Source organism: Odocoileus virginianus, chromosome 28, assembly GCF_023699985.2.
Source record: "Odocoileus virginianus isolate 20LAN1187 ecotype Illinois chromosome 28, Ovbor_1.2, whole genome shotgun sequence".
Classification (NCBI taxonomy): domain Eukaryota; kingdom Metazoa; phylum Chordata; class Mammalia; order Artiodactyla; family Cervidae; genus Odocoileus; species Odocoileus virginianus.
The window spans coordinates 40816113-40826865 of record NC_069701.1 but is presented as its reverse complement, the minus strand read 5'-3'; the positions used below and the strand labels follow the sequence as shown (position 1 = coordinate 40826865).

At 54.5% G+C, this 10753-nt stretch overlaps 1 long non-coding RNA gene across 3 annotated transcripts; it reads right to left on the bottom strand.

The window, feature by feature from the left end:
• Window positions 1–224: 224 nt before the first annotated feature.
• Window positions 225–10288, bottom strand: LOC139031906 (uncharacterized). Of its 3 annotated transcripts, none has more exons than XR_011484428.1 (5): window positions 10202–10288; window positions 9824–10025; window positions 2125–2267; window positions 1786–1930; window positions 225–1310 (listed from the first exon to the last, which is right to left on the bottom strand). It is a non-coding gene; the product is annotated as an uncharacterized lncRNA (long non-coding RNA). The 3 variants fall into 3 exon arrangements; XR_011484429.1 differs by lacking the exon at window positions 10202–10288 and having other exon boundaries at window positions 225–387; window positions 609–1310; window positions 9824–10185; XR_011484427.1 differs by lacking the exon at window positions 10202–10288 and having other exon boundaries at window positions 9824–10183.
• Between the last annotated feature and the right edge of the window lie 465 nt (window positions 10289–10753).

Here is a 10753-nt window from a genome sequence, read left to right as displayed (position 1 = left end):
GGCCCTAAGGCTATGAGAAAGCCAGGGCTGGCTGGCAGGGGAAGAGGTGTCTTGGGGACCCCGTCCAAGACCCCAGCACCAACCAGTCAATGTGGGATGAGGTCACCTTGGGATCCTCAGCCCTGGTGGAATTGTCTGATGAATGAGGCCACAGGAGAGGCCCAAGCAAGACCAGCAGGAGAGTCACCCAGATTGCCAACCCATGAATTGCAAGGAATAATAAATTCTCGCAAATAATACATTTATTTACTTTATTATTTGTAAGTCACTTAGTTTGGGGGGTGGTTTGCTATGCAGCAGGAGGTGACTGAGACAGCATGTGAGCCCGGCCAGGTGAAGGACCCCGGAGGCAGATTCTTTGGGAGGGTCTCCAACAAGTGCCCCATTCTGTGTGGAAGAGCCACAGGTGAACTCAGGTGAGCGCTGGGGGACCCACCAATGGGATGTCTGTCAAGCTGCTTTCCCCAGATGGCCTTTATGAGGTACTCTCATTCCTGTGCCCAAAACCACTGCTCTATCCGCTACTCTGCCTTCTACACTCTTAGGCCTGTTTTGCCCCCCAAGCCCCTTTGAGGCAGCCGAAGCAGGTAGAAGTAATGATCACCCACCGATGGAGGGTCCTTCCTGTGGGCTGGGCACTGTACTCAGCTCTTCAGCCAAGGGGCGTTATTTAATCCTCATAGCAGCCCTACAGTGGAATTGTTATAGGATCCTTGTTTTAGGCATGAAGACTGAGGATCAGAGAGGTTAAGGAAGCTGCCTGAGGCCACACAGGTAGAAAGCACAGAGCTAGATTTGAATGCCACAGTTCTTACCCACTGCACCCCCCGGGAAATAGACACAGAGAGGTGATGACGTTGCCTCACTTGAACCCAGGCAAGACTCTCACCCAGGTTTCCTGTCCTGTCAGCCCATGGCTGCAAGCCCACGGGGAGAAGTGGGGAGCAGGCCTTCTGTATGAAGGCACTAGGGCACCACACCCACACCACAGCCCTGGGAGCCCATGGTTGTTTACATCCCCATTTTACAGGTGGGCAAAGTGAGGCTCAGGTGGGGCAGAGAGGCGTACCCAGGTCTACTTGGCTGTCTGGCCCTCAATCCCCATGCAGGGATCGTCACCTCTGTCTCTCCCCTGAATCCTCCCAACACGCACAGCCCAGGTGTCTGGAGAGCCAGCCTGGAACAAGTCACCCAGCTGTGCCTCTCCAGGTTGCCTGGCACTGAGTATAGAAGGAAGAAGTTGGTGTTTAACACACGCTGGCTACCAAGATGCAGAGCACGGGGAACTACACTCAACGTTCCATAGTAACCTATAATGGAAAAGAAGATACATGTGACCGAACTGCTGTACCCCGCACCTGACATTTATACCACATTGTAGATCAACTGTATTTTAATTTAAAAATTAAAAGAAAGGTATACTGCGACGTTCCCATTTTCTAGCAGTCACATTTCAACAACTATTGGAGAAACAACTTCAATAATGTATGTAATGTGGCCAGATACATTCAAAATACTATCATTTCAATATGTTATCAATGTAATAAGTACTGATGAGCCATTTCCTATTCTTTTCTTTCTATTAAGTCTCTGAAATCTAGTATGTGCATTTTACATTAATGGAACATCTCAATCCACATGCACAATATTCTTTAGGGTATACTTGATCTGTGTTTAGGTTTCATAAAATCTAAGCTTGAAAAAGCAGAGTCGCACACCCAAGTTGTTCCAAACACACATAGAGGTTTTCCAACAACCAAATCAACCATCTGTTTTTGAACCTACATTTTAATTAAAAGTTGGTATAATGGAGCTTGTGTTCCTCGGTCACGCCAGCCGCATTAGAAGTGCTCAGTCATCACCCACGGCTTCTGCTGTGACACAGTGAAGATATAGGCTCTCCCTTCTTTCCCAGAGCGCAAACCGAAGCCTGGAGAAACATCCAAGGCCAAGGATCAGGCTCTGCCTGAACTGGGACCAGAGTGCATTTTTGGTTTCTCAGCCTTGATGCTTGACATCATGAATACACAACTCACTCCATCAAGATCAAGGGCTTGCCTGGCTTGGGGGGTGGGGGGCAGGCAGTGTGGCAGGTGGGCAGCGCTCAGACAAGACCAGACCGACCTGGGCCCGGGACAGAGGGTGGCGGGCTGATGTCCTCGGTGACTCGTCCCCCCAGGAGGGAGAATCACAGTCCCTTCTCATACACTCGTGGTGCCTGGGCGGGCGGAGGATGTGAGCAGGGCTCTGTGCCTTGATCTCTCCATCTGTAACATAGCAACAGTGATCATGTGACAATACATCTCCCCTCCCACTGCTGCGTGAGGAAGGGTCTCCAAGGCGATGCCTGAGAAGGGGTTTGCCACCGTGGACAGCACATGAAAGGGTAGAGATAGAATCACGGTCCCCCAAAGGATGCCCCCAAGCCCTGACTCCAGGAACGTGTGAAGGGGACCTTATTTAGAAGTAGGGTCTTCATGGGCTTCCCCAGCGGCTCAGACAGTAAAGAATCTGCCTGCAATGCAGGAGACCTGGGTTCAATCCCTGGATCAGGAGGATGCCCTGGAGAAGGGACTAGCAACCCACTCCAGTATTCACGCCTGGAGAATTCCATGGAAGGAGGAGCCTGGTGGGCTACAGTCCGTGCAGTCAGACACAACTGAGTGACCAACACACACACGGAACAAAGGAGAACAGAGGTGACCAAGTTAAGATGAGGTCATGCAGGCGTAGGGTGGACCCTGATCCGATGACAGATATTCCTATAAGAAAACAGAGACACAGACACACACGGGACAGGAGACCACGTGAAGACAGAGGCTGGAGGGATGCGGCCACAAGCCAAGGAACGCCTGGAGCCCCCAGATGCTGGGAGAGGTGAGGAGGGACCCTTCCCTAGAGCCTTTGGAGGGATCTCAGCCCTGGCCACGCCTTGACCTCAGATTTCTGGCCCCCAGAACCTTGAGAGAATAAATTTCTCTTATTCAAAGCCGCGCGGTTTGTGGTGCTTCGTTAGAGCGGTCCTGGAAAACCAAGACAAAAAGCTGTTATTACGATCCCCCATCCCAGACGGTGCCCGAGACTGCAGTCCTCCCACCCAGGAGCCCAAGTCCAGCGGGGCTGACCCAGGGCGCCTGTGGTTTCCCGAACCAAAGCTGGAATGTCTGACTTGGGGCCGTGGACACCGCTTGGCTGGGCTGTGGGGTTCTTGGCCAGAGTCTGGACCGGCCTGGGGAGGGGATGCGCCCCGCCTGCCTGCCCCCCAGGTGCAGCGCTCACAGTGAGAGCCGCCTCTGTGCGCCCCCCCCAACCCCGCCCAAACTCCAATTAGCCATCATTTCAGGGACTTAAGCAAAGTTCTCCCAGCCACTCACAAGGCCCGCCTGGCCCCTCGGGAGCCTTTTCTCTTCCTGGCTTTGAAGATGAATGATTTTTAAAGACCACAGTGTCCAGACAATTGGGAGTGGGGGGTGGGCAGAGGTGGTTGGAGTCCAGGATACTATAAAAAGGGAGTGTGCTGGGCTCCACCAATCATGACAGGATGCCAGGAAAAGGCTGTGGGTGAGGAGCAGCCAGCAGTGAAGCTTCAAGAGGGGAGGGCAGGACAGGAGCCAGGGAGCGGGGCCTGAGTTCAAATTCTGTACCTGTCACTCCACACCCTGAGCCGGTCTGCACCTCTAAATAGGGCGAGGGGGTGTTAGATCCATCACTGTGCAGCTCAGGCCGGTGCAGCCCTCGTTGCTAAATAAAGAGCCAGCCCCTCGGGGTCCCTGGGCCGCTGTGTGACCTTCGGAAGTCTCTGGCCCTCTCTGAGCCTCTGGCTTCAACAGTCAGTAAGGAGAGTGGAAGTGGTGAAAAGAGAAAACTGCTGAGATGGGAGGGGAGCAGGGCCATGGGAGGGCCGCCTGGCATCATGGAGGGGCAGCCTTCGGGGGAGCCGGGCCCCCTGGGGGAGACCTCCCTGTGCCTACCAGCTTCCCCTCTCTCTCCAGCCCAACCCAGAGGTCCGGGTCTGATGCATCGCTGGCTTGGGGCTGAGGCTCAGGGACTCCAGCAGAGTGAAGGCTGGTGTCGCTGAAATCCCGTAAATTCTCTTCCTCCTCTTCCTCCTCTTTCAAGTTTTCTTCATCCAGTTGGCTTCTGCCCCTCCCTGACCACCCCCACACCCCCCCCCCCCGCCCCTGCAGCTTGCTCCCCTTTATAAAGCGACAGCAGGTGACCACGTGTGAGCCTGAGACTTGGTGAAAACTTAATAATACAGCTTTCCTGTGGTTATTTTTATAGTTACATTGTAATGTAGTTACATTGTAATCAGGGCACACAATACTGTTCTCTCTTCTTGATAAGGGTGTGAATTTTCCTTGGAAATAAATGTAAGTAAGAAAAAACAAAAAGATTCCATTTGCTCTTGTTAGATGTTTTTGATGGTGAGATGTTTGGTGCACTTCTCTCAGCTGCTGGGAGCTCCACGTCCCAGGACCTGGAGGTCCAGTGATGACCTGGGAGATGGCGTGACTCTAGGAATGGCCCTGAGAGAAAGCCACCTCCAGGGACCCCGGGCGGGTCACCTAGCTTCTCTTTGTATGGATTCCTCCCTGCAAATCACAGGTGACAAGAAGGCAGCCCTCAGGCTGCATCAAGGACTCGGGGGCGCCAGCTGCAGACGGTGCCCTAGTGCTCGATGCGTGCAGGGGGTCATCGTCACAGACACCCTAGGAACTTGGTGTCTCCCTGGTCCAGGACCCTCTGGGGGTCCCTGCAACAGGCTTGGGGGAGACGCCAGCATGGAGAGGAGGTGGGGAGCGCCGAGCTTCCAGCCTCACACACACATTTCTGCACGTGGGGTCTGGTTACATCCGGATGTCCCAGCGGCCCAGAGAAAGGCCATTTTTCTTTCAGGTGATGCATCCCGAGATCAAAGCCCCAAGGAGACGGGACTCCAGTCCCTGCGTCCTGAGCCTGGGATAATGGTTCCCCTCCTCCCGCTCCAGGCACCTGAATGGGCCTGGAGAATCCAAAAGGAATTTTGAAGTGACACTTTAAAGAGAGCCACTCATGGGGAAACGAGCTATTTTTGTTGGAAAGACAAAGGGGTGGAAATCAGGAAACAAGGTCCGTCCTCGCCCATTCCTCCACGCTAATCACTCTTGTGCCCTGTGTTCTGTGCCTGTCCCCAGCACGGCCCGGCCCCAGGTTCCGTGTGTCTATCACGTTGTTCGTATAAAAGGATGCCTGTGTTTTTTTCTCCTATTTGCAAACAAAAGACATGTACAATGTTGAGTGATGCTTTCTGGCTTAATATTTTATCACGGGCTTTCCCCCACCCAACGCATGATCGCCATAATTATCCTTCGAGGTGTCCAGCATTGGGCAGCAGGGCCTGGTGCTTCGGACAAAGTCCAGAGCCTGTGTTCCTGCCTATGAATCCTGCCTCTGCATCTTGGTCACTGAGCACCTACAGGCAAGTTGCTTGACCTCTCTGTATTCGTAGCCCCTACTCACTAGTGTTGCTATGAGGGTTAAGGGAGTTAATATTCATAAATGCTTTGAAGGGCACGTTGTCTACCACAAGCACTGTATCAGCATCTGGTAGATAGATTTTTCGGGTTTTTCCAGGCTCTGGGGGTGCCCACCCCTACTGGCTACAAATCACATCCAGAAGAATTGCATCCTCACGTGGCCTTCTCTTTCTTGTTGAGAGTTACTAAGCGGGGTGCAGTGTGTGACTTTGGGTCCTGGACTCAGACCTCAGCTCATCCACTCACCCTTGTGTGTGCTTGAGCAAGCTGGTTATGTCCTGTGCCTCAGTTTCCTCATCTGAGAAATGGAACCAGTAGTCTCTGCCATGCTGTTGCATAGAATTCAGGTGCCATGCCATGAGGGCATGGCTGTGAGAGGGAAGACATGCCCAAATGCAGAACATCTTTGGGGAAGATGAAATGGGAGCGATTTGGGCTGCAGGAGGGACCTGTGAGATTGGCTGAGTGGTTAGTGAGGGTCCAAAGCTAGCCAGCCTGTTTGAACAAACACTCCCAAGGCTGGGGGCGGCTGCTTCCTGACCTCCTCAGGCTTGTTAGGAGGGTGGGGCAGGGCCAGCTCATATCCAAAAGGACTGAAGGTATTGCTGTCACTTGTCTTTGTCACTCACTTCCTTGGTGGTAAGTGTCTACCGGCTCTCCCCCTACTCCTGCCTCCACCAGGAAAGCTAAGTGTCCCATTCATCCTGTAGCCTCACCTCATGGCCTGGGCAGAAGGCAGTAGCTCAAAGTTTTGAATGGATGAATGAATGAATGAGATTATGAATGAGTGACAAAATGCTAATAGAAGAGTTTTCAGACTGTATTTTGGGCTTCCCTGGTGGTTCCGATGGTAAAAAATCTCCCTGCAATGCAGGAGACCTGGGTTCAATCCCTGGATCAGGAAGATCTCCTGGAGAAGGGAATAGCAAGCCACTCCAGTATTCTTGCCTGGAGACCTCCATGGACAGAGGTGCCTGGCGAACTATAATCCGTGGGGTCACAAAGAGTCAGACACAACTGAGCGACTAATACTTTGGTCTCATGGACGGTCTAACACAGCAATTTCTATAGCTGGTGGATGTTGGATTTCCCTGGAGAATTTTGTTTAGAAGCAATTGAAACCTGGGATGTGTGTGCATGCTCAATCGCTCTGTCGTATCTGACTCTCTGTGACCCCATGGACCATAGCCCACCAGGCTCCTCTGCCCACACGATTCTCTGGGCAAGAATACAGGAGTGGGTAGCCATTCTTTTCTCCAGGGAATCTTCCTGACCCAGGGACCAAACCTGGGTCTCCTGCATTGGTAGGCAGATTCTTTACCACTGAGTCACCTAGGAAGCCCAAAGTTCTGGTCTTGTCCTGATTTGAATCCAGGACCTCTCACACTCAGAGTGAGGATCAGACGCCTGGACCAGTGAGTCACTTGGAAGCCTGGGATGCTTATGGTACAACGGCCAGGTCTCCTTAGGGCTCGTGACACATGCCAACCAGCGATCAGGGGTCTCCTGGTGGTGTATGTCCTCCAGACGGGTGTCAGTGGCCTCGGGGTCCAATATGTCTGATTTCAGTCAGTCACAGATGAGCCCCAAGTGGTTTGAACAAACACTCCCAAGGCCACCATGACGGGTGGGACCCAGCAGAGTCATCCCAGTAGAAGATGTGCAGAAACACAGATGCTGACCAGCCCTTGACAAACTTCTTTTGGGAAGGAATTAAGGCCCAGTGTTTTGAGAACATTTTTACAAAAACTTTGTGGTGAGAAAGCAGGCTCCTTCCTTGGGAATTTTCCTAAATGGTCTTAGCTATTTAGGGGCCCCTGGGGGCAGGTTCCTGGAGCTGGCACAACCTCTGGCTTCTGGGACTTTCCTATCGTTTCTCCCAGGGCCAGCGGTGGGGTCACATCCCAGGCCAGAGACGGCCTGCTGGAGGCCCAGGCCCCTGCCTGCATCCACCAGTGGCTTGAAATCTGAAAGCAAAAATCAAAGAAAGGTGACAGTATGCAGAAGCTGGTCTAGTTTCAAGTCAGAGTCAACCCTTCCAGGGGGCATTCTGAAGAATGTTCTTCTCTTTTTTCTCCTCCTGATCTGCCAGGCGTCCCCCACAGAGGCATCGGAGCGCCTCGGGGGCTGGCAAGGGCTGTGCAGCGCTCTCGGCTGCTGCCTCTAAGCGCCGGGAAGGAGGCGCGGCTCGAGAAGCCCGTGTGGCCCAGGCTCTTGGCATGAAAGTGCCCTGGCAAGGTGAAGCGCGTGCATGTGTGCGCACGTGTGCGTGCGTGAATGAGGAGGGCTAAGAGAGGGAGGAGGGATATCTAGTGATGTAGATGGTTTCCCCAGGCATGACATTTGGCCCCTGGTTGGTTCTGCTCTGGGGAAAGGCAGACTTTGCAGAGTCCCAGCCTCAGCAGGAGAAGGTGCTGCCTGGGGGTTGGGGAGGCAGGAGTGATGGAGAAGGCTCTGGGCTCTCCCAGGGGCTGTGGGTGAGGGTGGAGGTCATGGTATCATCTCGTAGTGGATCTGAGTCCCGAGGAGTGGTTTATGGGCTCCCCCAGTTATGCACTGGCTGAAGGAGGGGCTACCAGCGCTGAGCAGGGGAGAGAGGGTGGGAGGGAAGGAGGGTGGGGAAGGGGCAGGTGCTGGCCGGGTGCCTCCCTCATGGCGCTGCCCGCAACCTTGACAGCCTCATGAGGACGCCTCTGCTGTCGCTGTGCCCACTTTTCAGATGTGGAGACTGAGGCCTTGTTACCTGACTGCCCAACTCCTGGATTTGGGAAGAGGAGGTGGTGGGGGACACAGGCAGGGGAAGAGGCTCCCCCATCTGGGAGAACAGCCTGGGCTCCTGGCCCATGTTGTATCGAGGAACGAGCTGGGAAGAAGTTTCTGGACAAATGCTGGCTCTGCCACATGCACACGATGATGGCAGAGCCTAGGCCTGTGAAGCCTGCGTAAAACAGTCTGCGTCCAGCACACTCCTGGCACAGCACGCGGAGTCTAACTGAGCTCACTGTTAGGACGAGCACTGCTCCTTCCTTTGGGATTCAGCCAGCTTGGTCTGAACAGGCAGCCCCAGGGAGCCTTGTCAAGGGACCTAACCACCGCAGGGTCTTAACCGCTGAACCCCCAGGGACATCCCAACAAAGCGTTTGTCTTCTGCCTTTACCAGGAGCTCCTCTTTTAGGAGACCATGCCCCCCAAATTCTCATTAGCCCCACTCTCAAAAAGGTCTAGGACTCTGGCAGCATCTTCTCTAGTCCAGATGTGATTGGACCAATGCCCCTGCCCCCTGCCACAGCCTGGCACCCTGGAGACCGTTGATAGGGTCCTGTGGGTCGGGAGGGTCAGGTAAGAGGGGTGCAGGGCATGGGGGGCAGTGGCTGCCAGCTTGCAGGCCGGTGAGATCAAAAACTGCAGGGACCTCGGACCTCTCTGAGGGTCCTGTGGCTAAAATTCTGTGCTCCCACCGCAGAGGGCCTGGGTTCGATCCCTGGTCAGGGAACGAGATCCCACACCCTGCAACTGCGTGTTTGCACGCTGTAACTAAGGCCTGTGCAGTCAGATAAATAAATAAATATTAAAAAAAAACAAAACAAAATGCTGCAAGGACTAAAGGAGCCGAGGTGACCGTCCAGCCAAGGCGGGGCGGTCCAGGAGCAGTGGAGCCCAGGCAGCCTCGGGCCCACACCCCAAAGCAGCCCCCACCCCAGGAACAAGTGCCCGTGAAGGGCAAAGGTCGGGGGGGTGGCTTGCCTTCTGCTGCCTGCTTTGCACTTGGAGCAGGAGCACGGAAGAGCAGGCCGAGGGCCTCCAGGACGGTGGGCCCGGAGCCACGGGGAAGGCTCCTTTGTCAGGGCGGCCCGGGATGAAAGTGGGCATTGTGGCCCCGAGACAGTCTTCACCTTTGTGTGCCCATCCCCAGGAGAGACGCCGCCCCTCCAAGCCACCCAGTAACGAGGCTGGCCTGGGGTGGCGAGCCCACACTGTCCCCGGCCTAATGACGGCCTGAGAATCCAGCCCATTGTCCTGTAATCTGCAGCTCAAGGGATTTAAAATTCAAGAAAGAAAAATGTGGAGGCCAATTAGCTACATTGTGCTGGCCTCGAGAAGGCTGCGGCCACGTCTACGGGGTCCCGAGGACCCTCTCGAGTCAAGTGGAGGCTTTGCTTAAGCACCGCTGTCCGCCAGTCCCCGGGGTGAACTCACTTTCATCTCCTAGCATCAGGGTTTTGTGTATCAATTGGGCGAGCGGGTCTAGGGCCTGGGGTCTCCAGGAAGCCCTGCCCGTGTCTCCACCCTAGTTTATTACTTACGAGGTGGGGGCAGGAAGGTCGTTCTTTGTGCCGAGATGGCCACCCAAAGTGATCTGCAAGGGGGTCTGGTATCTGCTCAGTTCTGGTTGATGAGGGAAGAGAAGGCGGGCTGTGGAGTCTGAATCCAGCGCCTCTGTCCACCTGGGCGGGGCTCCTGCTTCCTGGGCTCCCACACAGGTGGAGTCTTCCCTCCTGGGAGGAGCTGCAGTCAGAGGAAACTGTGGGTGCACAGGGCAGGACCCAGCTGCCCCCCACCCGCCTCCTTCCTCTGCAGACATTAGTCCTGAGCCCGCCAGGAGCCCTCTGCCCCGGCCAAGGGGCCTCAGCTCAGTGAGCCTCGAGCGAGGACCAACCCCCTTATGAATCACCAAAGAATACCTGCGCGCGGTGAAAATCAAAGGAACAGTGAGATCAGCACCCAAGGGTGAATGTGAACCACCAGTTCCCTCTCAGCCCTTGCTCACAGCCTCCTGCCCAGAGGCAGCTAACCACGCCTACAGTTTCCTGTATCTTTCAAAAACATCCTGCGTATCTGTGAGCACATGCAAATACGAGCACCAGCGTTGACCACAGGGCTGGAGCCCAAGTGCCCCAGACGCTGCCTTGAGCACATTGTCTGTGCTAACTTCGCTCAGCCTCACGGCTGTCTGTCGTTCAGTCGCTAAGTTGTGTCCGACTCTTTGCAACCCCACGGACTGCAGCACACCAGGCTGCCCTGTCCTTCACTATCTCCCAGAGTTTGCTCAAACTCATGTCTGTTGAGTCAGTGACGCCATCTGGCCATCTCATCCTCCGTTGTCCCTTCTCCTCCTGCCCTCAGTCTTTCCCAGCATCAGGGTCTTTTCCAATGAGTTGACTCTTTGCATCAGGTGACCAAAGGATTGGAGCTTCAGCTTTAGCATCAGTCCTTCCAACAAACATTCAGGATTG